This window comes from Coffea eugenioides, chromosome 11 (assembly GCF_003713205.1).
Source record: "Coffea eugenioides isolate CCC68of chromosome 11, Ceug_1.0, whole genome shotgun sequence".
Lineage (NCBI taxonomy): Eukaryota > Viridiplantae > Streptophyta > Magnoliopsida > Gentianales > Rubiaceae > Coffea > Coffea eugenioides.
In genome coordinates, this window is record NC_040045.1 from 19,507,305 (window position 1) to 19,525,859 (window position 18,555).

At 40.1% G+C, this 18,555-nt stretch overlaps 1 non-coding gene across 1 annotated transcript; it reads right to left on the bottom strand.

The window, feature by feature from the left end:
* Positions 1–881: 881 nt before the first annotated feature.
* Positions 882–988, bottom strand: LOC113754563. The gene has a single exon (XR_003465246.1). It is a non-coding gene; the product is annotated as a small nucleolar RNA R71 (small nucleolar RNA).
* Positions 989–18,555: the final 17,567 nt, after the last annotated feature.

Below are 18,555 nucleotides of genomic sequence, written 5' to 3' on the forward strand. Positions count from 1 at the left end.
TGCAAATTATCTAGTTAAATTGGTTAGTTAGTAAATATTGTGAGTCTAAATAATAGAGTAAATAAAGACCTAGTACTTGCATTAGTTTCTCCTCGTGAGATCGACCCAATATATACCCTAATCTACTAGTTGACCTATATACTTACGATCAAACAGATATATTTTGAATTTAAACTTGTACTTGTATAAAAAATCCATCAAGTTTTTGGTGTTGTTGCCGAGGAGCAGTAATATTAGGTTCTAACAAGCTTTATTAATTTAGACATATTTTCTTAGTTTAGTTGAATTTTGTCTTAATAGTTACGCTAGAATTTTAATTTGTTTTTGCAATATATATTACTTTATATCTTTTCTTCTTGTCTTTAGTGTATGCACCGGGTTTTATGAGTAGTTGCATCTTTTGATCCGAAAATTGAAAGGACACTATGTAAACAAAAAAGGCGAACATCGCAAGAAGAGAAACAACAACAACAACAACATATACAGGGAATATCTATTGAGTTGCCTTTTGAAGAAGAAATGGAGGAAAATGAAGCAAATAGGTGAGCTCTTAGAGATTACAAACAAGCATAGCAAAGCCTACAATAAATGCTAATAATTTTGAGATTAAACAATCACTTATTCAAATGGTTCAACTATCTCAATTTGGAGGTAATGCCATAGAGGATCCAAATGCACATTTCGCCACATTCTTTAAAATTTGTAATATAATTAAAATGAACGGAGTGAGTGAGGATGCTATTAGGCTAAGGTTGTTTCCATTTTCTTTATGTTATAAAGCCAAAATTTGGTTGCATTCTCATGGTCCAAATATTTTTACTACATGGAATGATTTATCTAGAACATTTTTGAATAAATATTTTTCACTGGGTAAAATGATTAAATTTAGAATGGACATAACTAATTTTTGCCAACGAGAGGGTGAATCATTATATGAAGTGTGGGAAAGATGTAGGGATTTTCTATGGAAATATCCACACCATGGACTGCCTGATTGGCTAATTGTCCAAACGTTCTATAATAGTTTATCTTTCTTGACTAAAAGTACAATTGATGCAACCGCAGATGGAGTTTTAATGGGTAAATCACCCCAAGAAGTTCAAAGCTTGAAAGAGAAAATGGCAGCAAATAACTACCAATAGGTTAATGAGCGAGTTAACTCTAGACGGTAAGCAGTTATGATTGAATTGGACACTCTAAACATGTTGAGTGCCAAAATAAACAATGTAATTAAATTTCTAAGTAAACAAACTGGACTTGATTCTAGTTCTACAACCAATAGAGGTGTTGCTTGTTGAAATATATGTGGACACTACAAGAAATCTGGTTTTAAGTGACAACATTTTCTAGTGACAAAAAATTGTCGTCATAAAATGGGGCACATTACCCATAATATAGAAAGTTGTCACAATTGACTGAAAGGAGCAAAGGGATCGGTGATGACCTTGAATTGCCGTCACAATTGAACTCCCGCTAGAATGCATCCAAGTACGTCAGTGGCGACTTTTTAAATGTCATCAGTAATAATTCCCCTTTCTTTGACAACGTTTCCATTGTTGTCAGTGATAATAATGGAAGTTGTAAGTAACGATTTAATCTTGTCACTAAATAAAATAAATTTTGTGACTATTAGAAACTAGTTCTTGCAAATGAATACTCGTACAATAATTTAAAGCAAAAATATCCATTAAAATTCATTCTTCTTAGTATAAAATAACTGAAAATACTACTGTACTACTAGGCTAAAATAATGAAAAGAAACGTAAATAAATTGTAGTAATTTAGTTTTACAATTTTGAGATAGTGGTATCAATATTAACACTGGATGAGCTATTTGACATCATGAAAGAGTGAACTATTTGAAGTAGAAAAATGTACATTTACCATTGGTAGTAATGCAATGAATTTTCTCACCCTTTATGAATAGTTTCACGAAAACGTAAACAAATAGCAATTAATAATGTATTACTAAAATTATACGTCAATTAAAAAGTAAAACTAAAAAACTTTGTTTGAAATTTTGCAACCAAATAAGAAAGGGGGGAAGCTAAGGAACTGAAATTTCATTAAAAGTGAATAAACAAAGAAAAGATGCAGGTGTACGTAAAACACTTATAAATTAGACAAGACCAATATCTAGTACTCTTTCACTATACACTATACTCCCAGCATTTAGAACCAAAATAGAGCTTCTTCCTCTTCATCTCTTCATCTCTGCCAAACGAAATAGAAGAACTTCTCCTCCTTATATCTGTCGATTGATTATGGCTCTACAGCGCTGAACTGAAGACTTTCTCCACCACCAACGCTCTACAATAGAAGCTATCTCTTTTTCTTCCTAAAATTTTCCCCAAAATTTTTACCCTAATTAACTTTTTATTTTTTTTGGGTTTCTTTTGATTTATGGATGGAGTCATCTCATGATTGTGGAATTTGCTTAATTGTGGGTTTCTACCCTAATTATTTTTTACCAACTTTTTCTTGCACAAGATAAGGGGCTCTAGAGGGATTCAATTGTGGGTACGTACAAGTTTGTGATGGGCCTAGGAGGGCAAATGTAATGTTTCATTTGTTTATCGTAGTGAGAATAGAAGAGAATTAGGAGGTGATTTTGTGAATTTTTTGATAGTGAGTGGTTGCATGCGAGGCAACTAGCTGGTAGAATGGTATTGGGTTAAGAGGGAAATGAGAAATAGTGATTGGGGATTTAATTAAGTGGATAAGTAGATTTTTGTGCTGTCAAAGATGTCTTTTGTTTTGTTAAAATTTGGTTAACTGTAATGGTAAATTTCACCAATGAATCATTTATCTAGTTGGAGTGTGCTTTCTCCTTCACATTACCGAAGTGCGTATGACCCTATTTCTTGTTTGTTTGGTTTGGAGTAGTAATTTTTTCCTATTTCCCAAAAAGGGATCTCATTAAGAAAAAAAAGGAAAAAACAAATTTTTGTAAGATGGATTTGATGCTGGGCTTTGTGATACTATCTTCAACCATTACCATACCAATCCTTTGTGTTCCTACTATTGTTCTGAGCATTTAAATATATAGTCAAATTTATCACTTCACTTAATAGTTAGGTCAATCTGCATGATGTCTACCATACCAGTCCTTTGTGTTCCTATTACTGTATTAGTCGCTTCACTTAAAAGAAGCTAGAAAGGATACAAGGAAAGACAATTGCTATAGACCTATGGTTGTCCGGACAATATTAAGTGATCATGATAGTTTGCTGATTCATCTGGGGTCTTATGAACTTAAAAGAATCACTTGAAATAGTCTTGACAATAGGAAAATAGTGGAGCCGATATGGAATTGTTCACATTTTAGTTCGGTCTTAACTTGTATGCCTTGATACAAGAAAAGCTTGAGCACATTAACATAAAATGGAAAGCCAGTTAAAAGCTTTCACAAGTTAGTTCAACTTACTATTTACCTACTAGGAGTTTGGCTTTGTTATTTGAGATTGATTTATAGTGTTGTTGTAATTTCACTATGGATAATTAACCAACTCAGATTGGATCACTTAATTATGTGACATGGAAATTTAAAATGAGACAACTGTATAGATAGATACATATATAGTTGTGTCTTATAGGTGGGTTATGGAGTCCATCTTTGCATACCCTAAGTGGTGAAAAATTCATCCTTATCTTATTTTTCATTCAATTAATTGAGAGCTTATCAACTCAATAGCTTGTCACTTAACTATTAGGTAACATTTTAGTCTTAAGAAAGCAAAGTTAATTTGTTACAAGTCCATACCAGAGTAAAGTGATACATGCTAAATGGCAACTAGAATGGCTATCTATTTATTTAATGCAAATACAGCTATTGAACAAAATCTTAGTAGAAAGGCCGCATTGTAATATAGACTTTCATACAAGATTTATGGTTAAACTATATTAGTCTATTGCCTGTATATCAAGCTTAAAAAATGGCAACTATTTGTAGTGATGTATTATTAATTACTTCAACATGAATACCAGAGTTAAATATGCAAATGTGAGAATAATTACGTATGATGCCTAACCTTTGCAAAATGAATTAATCCACGGCTTCTTGTACAGATTGGATCACTAAGTTGAGTAATTCTCTGCAATTAACTTGTCCATTTTCTACTGCAACTTTAGTTTCAGTTAGTGAGCGACTTATGGACAAGGCCTACAAAATACCATGAAGAGCAAAGAGTATTGGTATCGAGACATGCCATGATTTTGACAGATTAAACTAAGCACAAATAAGAAGTACTAGACAAAACTCACTTCAGGAAATATTCCTAGTAAGAAGTAGGTTCAAGAACACAGGCAACTGAAACTGAAAGTAGAAATAACCATAATCACAAAGATATAGTTAATATAGTTCAGTACTAATTGTTTTAGAATGCATCAAATTATTAATAAAACCACATCTGTGACGGCCCCACCTTCTCCTAGGGCATACCCTAGAAGATAACAGACTGCCCGCCTGGCTTTTGCCAGGACTCATTCACTAACATTAATTTCAGAGATAATATTTCTCATTAATTATCCAAACATTCATTCTTAAGTACATAACCAACTAGTGTAAAATATAAATCTATCCATTAAGAGATACAAACTACAAGTCTTAACATCAATATATAGCATTGGACCTCCCAAAACACTCTAACTCTACTTGATCGTTTTTCAAACTTTAACTCCTGTAAGGAAAACAAAGCTGAGGGGATGAGCTTACGCCTAGTGAGGTTTCCATCCAAGCAACAATCAATAAATTCTTCAACTAGATAAGCCAGTAACAAAATTAAGCAATTAAGGAACATTTCACTGAACAATCACTTTTAAAAGGATACGATGCTCGCATTAGAGCCACTTCCTTCTAGGAGTCATTTCAATATCATTGCACACTCATTTCAATGTCATTGTACATTCATTTCAGTGTCATGAGACACTCATTTCAATATCATTGCACACTCCGCCAATTCACCTCCTTATGTCCTCCAAAACAATAAACAATCCCCTATATTCAATGATCAGTTCAATAATCTCCCAACTTCAAGGTAATACTCGAGTATACAGAAACATTTACCCAAAACTTCCGTCCTATCCAACCAAGCCCTTTGCTGGCTCGAATAGTCCATTGAACAGAGGGTTTTGGGGCCTAGTTCGGCCGATACGGTAAAGTACACATACGGCTTACATTCATGCACACTTACCGTAACATTTGGTCAATTATCAACCTTCAAACTCAACTAAGTCGAGTGCGATAAAGTACACCCCCGACTTAGAAGACAAGGAACAATTGAGATACACTTTACAATGAATCACTAGAAATATTCCATAATAAGCACACTTATCACATAATTTCACTTTCTTTTTTTTTTTTGGCTAACCCCGAACACGGGGAAGGATGCCACCCCCCATTAATTTATTGATAAACTAGGAGAAACCACTAAACAGACCGGTCCCTACTCACCTTCATGATCCTGGACAATCCTCTTAACAGAAGGAAGCCCAATCCTATCTAGGCACATGGCTCCTCAAGCCAACGTGTAAATCACCTCTCTCCCATGAGCACACCCAACATTCGATAAAACATCAGCAACTTGATTCGCCTGGCGGAGACAGTGGCCTACCCGTGAGACGTGCTCCTTCAACTCAAACAGCTGATGTATCTCCTGATAAACACTCCAAGGACAACCAGCCTTACCAAGTAGAATGTGGACTAAAATGACTGAATCTAATTCGATATCCAATCTGCCAAACCCCCGTTGAACGCACACCTTCACCCCAAAAAGCAGAGCTCGAACTTCGGCCTGAACACTTGTAGCTTGACCAAGATGGTAGGAAAATGCTAACAGCAAGCTACCCCCTCTATCTCGAAGGACCCCTCCTTCTCCACTAACACCTGGGTTACCCTTGGAGCACTCATCAGTATTGAGTTTGAGAACATCACCTGAAAGTCGAGACCATCTCACTAGCGTATAGGACACCCGAGGAGCCCACCGGGAAATATCTGCATAAAATTGCACCCAAGCCACTGGGAAGGACCTACGTTGCTTAAAGTATAATGCAAACAACTCCAGTAGATCGGACATGACCAAATTACACAACCTGTCAAGCCCTACTTGGATCCCCTCATATCTTATGGAGTTCATGTGCTTCCACAGGTGCCAGCAAATCAGAAGCGAAAGAATATGATGAACAAAGGCCAAATACCGATTACCCCTCTTCCCATACTACCAGGCTGCCAGATGGACACGAAACGATGTACCAGTCCAAGATATGCTCACTGGATCCCCGAAGAAATGCCAAACCCGTGACGCCATATCACCCTCCGCAAATACATGCTCTACCGACTTGATATCCGGGAATGGACAGCACCCACACCTAGAAGCTCCGTGAACCCCAAATTTCCACAGGCCGCAATCCACCGGTAAATGACCATGTAATAGTCGTAATAAGAAGAAAGAGATTTTCAAGGGTAACATCGGGTGCCACAATCTTCGAGACATGAATGATCTATTGGCATGCCGTCGCACCAGCTGAAAAGCAGACCGTAGGGTAAACCGTCCGATTGAGACGGTTTCCATACCATTAAATCAGGCAGATGACCCACCGGAGGAGCAACCCGAACAACCTCACTGACGACGCCGTTCGGCACCTATTGCTGAAGAAGCTGAATGTTCCAAGAACCATTCGTTACAAAATCAGCAACCAGATGATCAGACACACTATCCAGCCGCGAGGCCAACGAACCTGTCCCAAGCCAATTATCAAACCAAAAGTTCAAACTACCAGAGCGGCCAATCCATCCAATGTGACTCTCCACCAGACGACGCACCGCCACCATCCTTCTCCATACCTGCGACCCCCCATCACGATATACCAAATTAGGATGCACCTGCGCGCAATACTTAGCCTTCATGAAGGTCACCCTAAGAGATGACAGGGAACGGAAGCTCCACCACAACTTGATGGAATATGGACCATGAATATCCTCCAACCGACGGAATCCCATGCCACCCTCTTCACCCGGCACACATAGGTCCTTCCATCCGATCCAATGCAACTTGTGACCCCACTCGGATTCACCCCAGAGAAAATTTGAGAACCTCCCTTCAGTCTCTTTAAATACTGATTTCGGAGGCGATGCAGCCATCAAGAGATAGACCGGTAGTGTAGAGAGGACGTGTTTCAACAACACAATCCTCTCCCCAGCAGATAATAGCCGGTTTTTCCAGGACTCAACCTTACTCACCACAGCCTGGCATAATCCAGCAAAATACTCCTTTTTCCGCCGCCCATAATACAGAGGGTACCCTAAATATCTGATGGGAAATGACATAGAATTGAAACCCGTTACCTGCTGAATCGACTTCCTCCTTGGCCTACCTAAAGTGGCATGAACCAGAAAACAACTCTTCGTTCTATTGATCAACTGTCCAGAGGATGCCTCATACTCCTCTAATACCCTCATTACTAGCCTGAGAGAGGAGGCAGTCGCCCTAGAAAAAATTAGCACATCATCGGCATACCCCAAATGCGTAATAGTCGGGCAACCTCTTGGGACCGAGAAGCCTTGAAACCCTCGATGATGCACAAGTTGATTTAGGGATCGAGATAACACTTTCGCCCCGATGATAAACAAAGCAGGCAACAATGGGTCCCCCTGGCGAAGCCCTCGAGCTATCTTAAAGAACCCACAGAGCGATCCATTTATAATTACGGAGAACCAGACATTGGAAATAATCTGCCAAACCATATCAATCCAGCATTCCCCGAAGCCAAAGGCACGCAGTACCTTTACTAAGAAAGGCCACATCATCCTATCATAAGTTTTTGTCATGTCAAGTTTGAACACGACATTACCCCTATGCGCCTTCCTCTTGATGCCCACAATTACCTCCTGAGCTAGTAGGTAATTGTCAGAAATGGACCGTCCCCGAACAAAATCGCTCTGATTCAGTGAGATAATCTTAGGTAAGATAGATGCTAGACGGCGGGGCAAAATCTTTGAGAAGATCTTGTTCACAAAATTACATAGATTGATTGCCCGAAACTGTGAAAACTCCTTCGGCTTCTACACCTTGGCCAATAAAACGATGGAGGTAGCAGTGACCCGCCGTGGAAGCTCAGCCTCGCAAAAGAAACTCTGGATAGCATTATACACCTCGCCCCCAACTATCTCCCAGGCAGCGGAGAAGAACCTACCGGAGAAACCGTCAGGACTTGCAGCACTATTCCCATCCATTTCATATACCGTCTGTCGCACTTCCTCCAAGGATGGGACCTCCTCCAAACGATCATTGTCCTCCATTGATACCAATCGAGGGATGACATCGAGCACATCCCTCATACCAGGGGCATCCTCCAAAGAGAATAAGGAGGAGAAATACCGCACCGCCTCCTCTCCAATGAGTGCATCCTCAGTGACCCATTCCCTATTAGACTTCTATACACGATGAATTACCGATTGCATATGCCGTTGCTTTATCATCGAGTGGAAGAACTTAGTGTTCTGATCCCCTAAGGCCAGCCATTTGACCCGAGTTCTTTGCTTCCACAGCGACTCCTGCATGGCTAGTGCTCTGTTCAAAGATGCCTGGGCCACCTTCAGCTCCGCATGCACCATCTCGTACCCCCCTGCATCTAACCTTCTCTCTAACCTTCCAACCTCCTCTTCAGCCTTTGCTATATTGTCAGAAAAATTTCCCATGCAATCCTTGTTCCAACGTTGAAGATGACCTTTTAGCCGCTGTAACTTCGAGCAGAGCACATGCATTGGGGACCCACCGCACTCTTGCTGTCATGACTCCTTCACCATCCCCAAGAAATCCTCATGATTCGCCCAAGCAGTGATGAACCGAAATGGATGGGGTTTACCATCCATCCTTGTAGCAGTGGAGATCAACAGTGGCGCATGATAGGAGGGATGACGCTGTGATAGCCCCACCTCCCCCTAAGACAAACCAGAGGGTTCGGCGGACCGCCTGCCCAACTCTCGCTGGGACTCAGTCGATCGCTACAGTCCTCAATTAAATGACAATAAAAAATCTCAAATATAAATCAAATGGTCCAAACATTTACATATCATCAGGGTCATAAGTGAAGCGGAAACTTATTCTAAGCGTGGAACGTACACATACATCCACTTCAATCCCAAACAGTCACACTAACCCAACTATTACACAAAATGAATCCAAATCTAAACTGTACAAGATATGTGCCATCCAGCCACACAAATAACGTAATACAAGCGCTTCCTTTGCCTCGAACCCTGTGGGGAGAAGAAAATATTTGGGGTGAGCTATAAGCTCAGTGAGTGAACGGTAAAATCAATAATCAAATAAGCTTCACAGTAGTGCATTTAAATGACATCAAGAATTAGTGATCAAACATGCGTATATTGCTCTTTGGAGCCAGTGAAATCCTTGTACTTAAATATCCCACGCTTCCTGAGATCAAGTAATAGATAAACAGAAATAAGGAGCCATCGTGCTCCAAAGGATGCGTGAACAGTAGTGGAGACGTTGGTTCTAAGCACAAGATTTTCCCAAGAACTCATCGGAGCCAAAATGTCATGGCACACACACAAACACAAATGATATGCAATCGTGTAACTAATGCAAGAATTTTTTCAAAAGTAACTTTTGGAAAATAGTTGAGGGTTCACTCACCAACCACGGCTCACAAACCTTATCCAACATTGTGACAGCCCCACCTCCCCCTAAGGCGAACCAGAGGGTTTGGCGGGCCGCCTGCCCAGCTCTCGCCGGGACTCAGTCGTTCACTACAATCCTCAAATGAATTACAAGAATAAACCTCTAAAATATTACATCACATTCTCCAATAATTACATGTCATAAGTGAAGCGGAAACGATTTCCAACTATACATAAAATGATTCCACATCCAAACGGTACAAAATATAACAATTCCAACTAAGCCATCCAATCACGTGAATAAGCACAACAAGTCCTTCCTTCGCCTTGAGCCCTGTGGAGGGGAATAAAATATTTTTGGGGTGAGCTAGAAGCTCAGCGAGTAACCAGGAAAATCATTGAACAAATATATTTCACAATGTTGCATTTCGATCATTTCGATGATGTCATGATTCAGAGATCAAAAGTACGTTTAGTGCTCTCGTGAGCCGGTGAAATCACAGCACTTGAACACCCAACGCTCAAATAGATCATTTAACATTAACATTAACATTAGGAGGGAGCCCCTTTTTGAGCTCCGGAGCCATTTGCTCCGTCATGTCACGAACTCACGAAAATGGTGGAGACGTTGGTGTCCAGCACAAGACTTTCCCAGAACTCATTGAAGCCAAATCATGTCATGAATTCACATGCAAGCACGCATGAGATGCAATCGAGTACATAATGCAAGAAACATTTCACAAGTACTTTGGAAATAGTTTAGGGTCACTCACCTCCATGGCTCAGAAACCATCCATCATATAGCATTGCCTTGCTCAAATCCAAGTCTTAGATCACAAACCCAATGCAACAAGTCCCTTCAAAGTTCGGACAGCACTTCCCCTAAATTTGCTAACTTTTCCAGCCATCACGGCTTCATTATATTTCTCATTCAACCCAAAGGTACACACACAACAACAAGGTCATCCAATAGCCATCCAGCAAGCTCCAAGTAGTACTAGTACAAGTCAAGCTAGGGAAAAGTCCGGAAATGAAAGTTAAGCTCAAAACCAGAAAAACAGTTTTGGACGTCATTTTGCGGTAATGGTACCAAAGGCGCTACGATTGTCGGATGAAGGTACAAGACCCACCGTTTCGAAGTTAAGAGATAGGGCTACAACAATGTAGAAGGCCACTCAGTCCAAATCCCAGCACAACTAAGTCATATACGCCAAATACCAAACCAGAACCGTAATTGCAGGTTTACAAATTACACTATGCTGTAATCAGTACAACTCAGTCTAAACAGGTCCAAATGCAGAAATTCCAAAGGCATATGGTAGCTAGGACACCAAGCTACATTTCATCAGAAGATCGTAACACCCAAATCCAAAACAATTCCAGTCCAAACAACCCATTTCAGACGCAGTTCTAACATCCTGATGAACCCAGAACAGCAATAGTAATTTTGACTTTTCTCATTCCACACTACTCCGATTGATCTAAAATTTTGTAGGCACCTTTAAAATGTCATTCCCTACAACTTTTATGTTTTAAGCCAAGGCCAATTCGGCCTCTATCTAGGACCTAAAATTTCGGACAGAATGCTCCCTCAAGAACCCTAGTTTTCTGAAATTTCTTCCAAACCAGAAATTGGTTGCAATTAATCACTTTTCCCACCTCCTTAAGTCATTATAGACCATTTCCAATCATCATACATGACCCCATGAAAATAGAAAAATCCCCAATAATTATAAAACTTCACCAATTCAACCAAAATCAAGATATAATCCATAAAAGTGCATCTTATACCACCACCAATCATGAATTGAACATCAATTAAGGGAGGAGAGTGGTTCTTCACAACTCACCTTAGCCATACAAGAGATAGAGCAACAAATCACCTTAGCTTTCCAAACAACTCTACAAAACACCTCAAGACCACTTAGCAAAGAGATTTTATGGAATGATTTGGAGTTTTATTGGTTGGATTTGAAGATTGAGCAAGAAATAGAAGGAAGAAATTGAGAGCTTTTCTTTCTTTCTTGAACAAGAACATTCAGCCAAGCTTGCAGAAATTTAGGTGCTTTTTGGGTCAAAATTGAGTATTAGTAAAGGTAAGAAATAATGGTCAAAGTCAAGGTTGAATAGGAAGGTGACACTTGTCACCCTTTAGGTTTAAAACTTATCTTTTTGTCTCTCCAATACAAATATCTTAACACTTTGTAAAATAATATCACTTAATACAAAATTCCAACAAGTTGTCAAAAATATAATGCATTTACCGCACTTGCGGGTCCCACGTTCAAATACGCTCTTAATTTCTCAAAAACTAACCGATACTAGAAAAATCATTTTAAAACTATCTTTGCTCATAAACTTTATCTGGGGAATTTTTCTAATCAAGAAAATGTAGAAAAGACGGGCGATTAAATAAAATAAACCCTAGAAAATTAGAAAATTTCCGGGTTCTCACACTTATTCTTTTCGGGGCGTCACAAACATACATCATTGCCTTGCTCAAGTCGAAACCCTAGATGACAAATAGCATGTCAAACAAAAGGAATTTTAAACTTAACAAGTTCCTGCCACCTTTTGGCATATTAATCACAATTGAAACTACGCTTATCCGATTGAAACAAATCTTATGGCGTTACGAAGCTAAGACATATACCAACATTTCTTATGAAGACTTCCAAAGTCAAAACGTACATTTTCATGGTCAAATATCGAAATCTCGGAGAGGACAGAAAACTGTCTGCAAAACAGAGTCTATGGGCAGTCAGGGGTATTTCAGTCATTTCTCGGGCTACAGAGGTCCAAACGATCTGAAATTTTGTAGGTAGATAGCTAACTCATATACATACAACTTTCATGTTTTGAACAAAAGCTGGTTCGGTCTAGAGCACAGAGAAAATGACAGTCCAAGTTCAGTCTAGAAACAGATAAAAAAAACTGAAATTACCCTTCTTGAACCAACCTTTGCATATAACCATCACTAATCACAATTAAGGGCTAGAGATCCCCACTTAACATGAGACTAGCCTATACTAATCATGTACATGCCAAAACAAGGATGAATTAACTTAGACAAAGTTTAGAAATATCACTAATATGGAACCTTAGCAGCCCAACTTCCAATTCATAACAATTTCCATAAAATTCATCAAGATCAACTCAAACTCATAACAATCAAAGGTTGGACAGCACTTCCCCCTTAATTTTCCTTATTCCATCATGTAATACATCACCAATGACATTTCAATCAATCATAATTACACATGTAACTCACAAGCCATTAACTACATCTAAATAGGGTCTCAATACCCTTCATATATAGTCACATAAAAGCTCAACAACCAATCATAATAAAAACCCCCAATTCGAAACCCAAAAACCGAAATGTAGCTACACAAGCTGAAATTTCACAACAACCCACAATTAACATATAAAACTTCCTTCTATACTATATCAAGCTATCATTCAAGGCCAATCCAATAATTATCCTATAAAACAGAAAAATCACCAACAAATATGAAAATTGGTCAAGTTAAACCATAACTCATGAAATATTCCACTAAACAGCATATCTAACCTCCAAAATACACTAATATACCATGATTAAGAAGAAAGAGAAGATTCTTGACAAAGTACCTTAACAACTCACGAAAGGTAGTAGCTTGGAGCTTTCTCCTCCAAAACAACTCCATCACTAGCTTCCAAACTCCTTAGACAACAACTTCTATGGAGTACTTTACAAAATCATCGGTGAAATCTCAAGATTCGGTGAAGAAATAGAAGTAGAGAATGAAAAGCTCTCTCTCTTTTCTCTCTAAGATGCACGACCAAGCAAGGAGAGAAAAATGAGGATAAGTTGGCCAAGGAACAAGATAAATACACAGAAAACAGCCGGTCAAAGTTAGCTGCCGCGCATGCCACGTCAGAATCCGGCCAGGATCTGGTCGGATTTCCGGCCTTGTTGGCCGGATTGCTAGTGGTTTTCGAAAAAAATTGAGTTTGCTTCGCTCCAAATGAGCAACACCAATTGACAAATCAGCATCAAAGCACTCAACATTCAGCAATAACAGGTCCAAACGTTTCCAAATCGTAGCTCGGCCGTGGTGATTATTGCACCAGGTAAATCTAGATCCCGAGAACCCGCCATCTACCAAGCTAGCGGCACTCATGAAAGCCATAAAATCTGCTGCCTCTGCAACTGTGAAAGGCCGTCCCCTCTTCTTTTCCTCCTCCCCAACAACAATATTAAAATCACCACACACCAGCCAGGGGCCGTGCGAGGGTTTGCATTGGAGCAACCCTGCCCAAAGAGCTTTCCTTTTCTCCCCATTAGTGGCAGCATGCACCGCCAAGAAGGAAATCGAACTCACCAAACTGGGATATTGAATAGACAAGGATAAAAGTTGAGCACCCTCACCCATAATGGAACAACAAAAAGGAAAATTATAAAAAAAACCATAACAACCCCTCAGACTGAGAAATCACATAATCAAAATTCAATCTAGCCCGAAACTCTTCGGCCAACGACATTTGAACATGCGTTTCACACACTACTAGCAATTGGATATGATGAGACACCACTAATTTTTGCAATCTATGAAAATGTGATGCCTTAACCATACCCCTAATGTTCCAGAAAACTGCATTAATCATGAGATAAAGGTTGGAAAGAATTTTGTGAAGCCCTTACCGAAGATCGCAGCTCCCTATCAGATGGGTACTTCGCGTGCACGCCCTTGGACTTGCCCATGACCACCCTAAAGGAGTCATCGAGGACCTAACGGGGCTGTTCAGAAGACTGACCAACCTCCACAACACACATTCCATCCTTCAGTACCGTACCCCGTGGAGAAAGGTTACCCACTGCTGCCACATACTCCACCACCAAGGCCGACTGTTGCTACGTGTTTCCCTCTGCCCCATCGTCATCTTCCTCCAAAGCTTCACCCCAACGCGTCTTCACCGCCTCTGAACATACCAAGTCAGCAATCCGTTCGATCTCCTGGTCCGCTACGCGCTGGATAGCCTCCTTCACCACTTGTCCAGGCACTACATGGAATCCGACCTCTACTATCTCTCCTCTATCCAACTCCATCCTGACAGGCCGCGCGCATGGCTGCCTGGTGGATTGCCCGTCGACTTCAGTCGCCAGAGGCCGCAGCAGTGACAGCGACCCCAAGCCATGTGCGGCGTTCTCCACCACAGTACCTTCCAAATTGTGTTGCTCGTGCACCCGCACCCCTAGTGGCTCATCACTCACCGCTGCAGCGTCTGAACCTGTCGCCACACCATCCCCTTGCCCATCGAGAGCAAATGTTGGCCGCACGTCTCCCTCAACAATCTTTACTCCTGCCCTCTAATTTCACTTAAGTAAACATAAACAGTTAAACACATAAATTCGGAAACACTCACCAAATATCCAAATAAATTACTCTTGAGGCTCGGGTTTGTTTCCTGGCTCACAGCTACTTCCTGAGACAAGTTCATAATTCCAAAGTAAATATATAATTTGTAGATGTTCACCTATTATTTAAATTATTAGAATCAAGTTTGACTTTAAATTATAAAATATAATATATTCAATATTTATTCTACATTTCATTTCGAGACTTATTGACTTTATCATTTTAAACTAAGAAATATATGTATTTTTCAAGTTTATAATTTATAAAATATCTAAATTAGAAGTAGACCATTTTTCACTCAAGATTCTAAGATTAAAGTTTAGAAACACTCACTTGGTTCCCTTTTAACTAATTAACTTTAAGTCATTTGTAATTTAAATTTTATTCCTCTACACTAGTTCTCTAAGTCCTAAAATTTTTAAATTGCTGGTAAGGCTAAAGTTAAGTGATTAGAAGTAATTTTATGTATATATCTATAATGAGTTAAATTAAAGTTCCAGAAATATCATAGACACTTAACTAACCATCATTTTAGTTAACCGCCCAAGTTTTAGCATTATAGTTCATGAATTCTATTAACATTTCATCTTTTACTTGATTGAATGGAATCAATCAACATGTATTATCAGTGCATAATCCTAGCAACATGACAGTATATTCGGTCTTCCGCTACTAGCAAATCCCAGTGGGTACAAGCTGCATTGGATTAGATGGAGGGACCTTTGTATGCCCGGTGACAAGGGAGGCCTGGGGTTACGGCGATTGGAGGATATTCATAATGCGTTTTCCATCAAGTTATGGTGGAGCTTTCGTTCTCTGTCATCTCTTTGGGCGGTCTTCATGGAAGCTAAATATTGTACGAAGGTCCATCCTAATGTAGTTCATCGAGATGGGGGTTCACAAGCATGGCGAAGGGTGATGACGGTGCGTGACCTTGCAAAGCAGCACATTGGATGGATTTGGCGATTTGGTAGCTCCAACTTCTGGTTCGATAATTGGCTTGGGAATGGGGCACTGGCATCGAGACTGGACAATGTTTCGGATCATCTGGTTGCAGATTTTGTTACAGATGGGGCTTGGAACTTACAGCTTATTCGGTGATGGATGCTGGCGGGGATCGTCAGCGAGGTTGCTTAGGTGGCCCCGCCTGTGGGCCAGCTTCCTGATTTGATGGTGTGGTGACCGTCACAATCTGGGCAGTTCACCCTACGGTCGGCATTTCAGCTGGTCCGCCGGCATGCCCGGATATGGCATCCGGTGTTACCCTTGAAGATCTCGTTCTTCTTATTACGATTATTACGTGGGCGGCTTCTGGTGGATGACTGTTTATGGAAATTTGGGGTTCAAGGGCCCTCCAGGTGTGGGTATTGTCATTCTCCAGATATAGAAACGGTAAAGCATGTGTTTGCTGGGGGGGAGATGGCGTCAGAAGTTTGGCATTTTGTCGGGGATGCAGTGGGTATATCCTGGATAGGTTCGTCATTCCGCGTGTGTATAGCAGCCTGGTGGTATGGGAAAAGGGGTAATCGGGATCTAGCATTTGTTCATCATATTCTTCCGTTGCTGGTTTGTTGGCATCTATGAAAATTCAGGAATGCCAGGAAATATGAAGGGTTTGATAGGTTATGCAACTTGGTATTCTCTGATCTCCTTGACTTGTTTGTCGTATTCTATCCGGGACGTAGGTTTTCCCCTGCTGCTTAGGCGGCCTTTTATACGGAGATTTCCGAGTGGTCTCCGCGAATTACCTTTAAGCTGGTGTGGTGGTTTCGGCCTCTCGGTGATGAGTTCAAACTTAATACCGATGGGTGCTCCAAAGGCAATCCTGGAATTAGTGGGGGTGGAGAGATCCTTAAGGATGGAGGCGGTAGGTTACGCTTGGCGTTCTCATGTCATTTGGGATGGGCTACCAGTTTATAGGCAGAAGCACGAGCACTACTTCTTGGAGTAGAACTATGCATGCAACGAGGGTTTGGCATGTTTGAAGTTGAACTAGATTCGCTCTTATTAGTCAGCATTATACTCAGAAAGGCTGGTTGCCCATGGAGTATCTATAAGGAGGTGCAGCAGCTTTGTGGCTTGAAGGGTCACTTTCTAAGGGTAAGCCATTGTTATCGCCAAGCAAACCAAGTTGCTGATGTTTTATCGAATGTAGGGTGCTCTCAGGGGGGAGAGCTGATTTCTACTTCCACGGCTACATTACCTTCGGCAGCAAGAGGAGCCATGTGTCTAGATAGGTTAGGGTATCCATTAGTTAGGAGAATCCATCAGGACCAGGAAGGGGGGTGGAGGCCGTCTCTGTGGCTTCATTGTTTGTTTTCATCCAAGTTACGCAATGAATAAATTGGTTTTTGTTTGAAAAAAAACCCCAGTGGGTACAGTCAAACGCAAGGCCGTTTCTCCACATTGTCTTATTTTCCTCTAATATCCTCTTTAGTTTTAATTCATGGCTATCTTAACTGAGCATGTAAAGGCTGCTTATTCAAGCACAACTTATTCTAAATAAACAGGGAAGTTTATGGTCAGAATGCAAAAGAATAACTGAATCATAAGTCATTTCTGCATTAGCTGCAAATCTACTGCATAGCAGTGTGCATCAGATTTTCATACTCAAATTCCTCTCACTTGAAGCATTCAAAAGGCTGTACGTATATTACAAATTAGCACTAAATTTTCAGGGTCTTGGTTGATAGAATTCAACTGAATTCTCTCCATTTCCAGCCTCAGACACGTTGCCAGAATTTTCTGTAGGAGTCTTCCATTTATTCACTTCAGTTTGCTACTTGTTTTGGCCTTGCTTGTTGCAGTGTACGGTCTGCATGACATTCTACACTTACTACACAGGTTTAGGAGCTAAACTTTATGGAGGACAGCCAAAGTTTCCTTCTTTTCTCTTTTGGTTGCAGTCACTAAATTTCCAGCACAACCGTAGTCTATCAGTTGACATTTTTTTACCTTTTCCTCCTCAGTTTTTGGTCTCAATCACTCATGCAGTAGATACTTAATTTGTTGTAGGTTATCCTAAGATAGACAGGGTTGTTCTTGACCAAAATTTCAGAGGAAAACTGAATAAAATTACAAGTCTGCACAATCCTGCTACATCTGGTGCATAGCAGACTGCACCAGGTTACTTTCATGCCCACGGTTCGAATTCTTACAACTCCTATGGTTAATCCTTCTTTTATTACTTAAAGTGGACATAATTCATGTTTTCCTAGCTGTAGTTTTCATTTTCTGATAACTAGCTACATAATTAGCACTTATCTCTCGGTTAGAAGTTAGAACTTCCTCTTAGCAGACAGTTGATTCTAAACAAAATTTCTCCTGCAACAACACTTAGCTTTCTTGGCTAGATTCCAGCACACACAACATGCAAATTCAAATATATACCAGATGATTAAGAGGTTATATACAATTTTCCCATCGTTCATGGATTAAAATTCGAACATCAGTTTTCAGTTTCTTCCAAATCTGTCCAACAATTTTATCTCCTTAAAACAGAATTTCACCTTA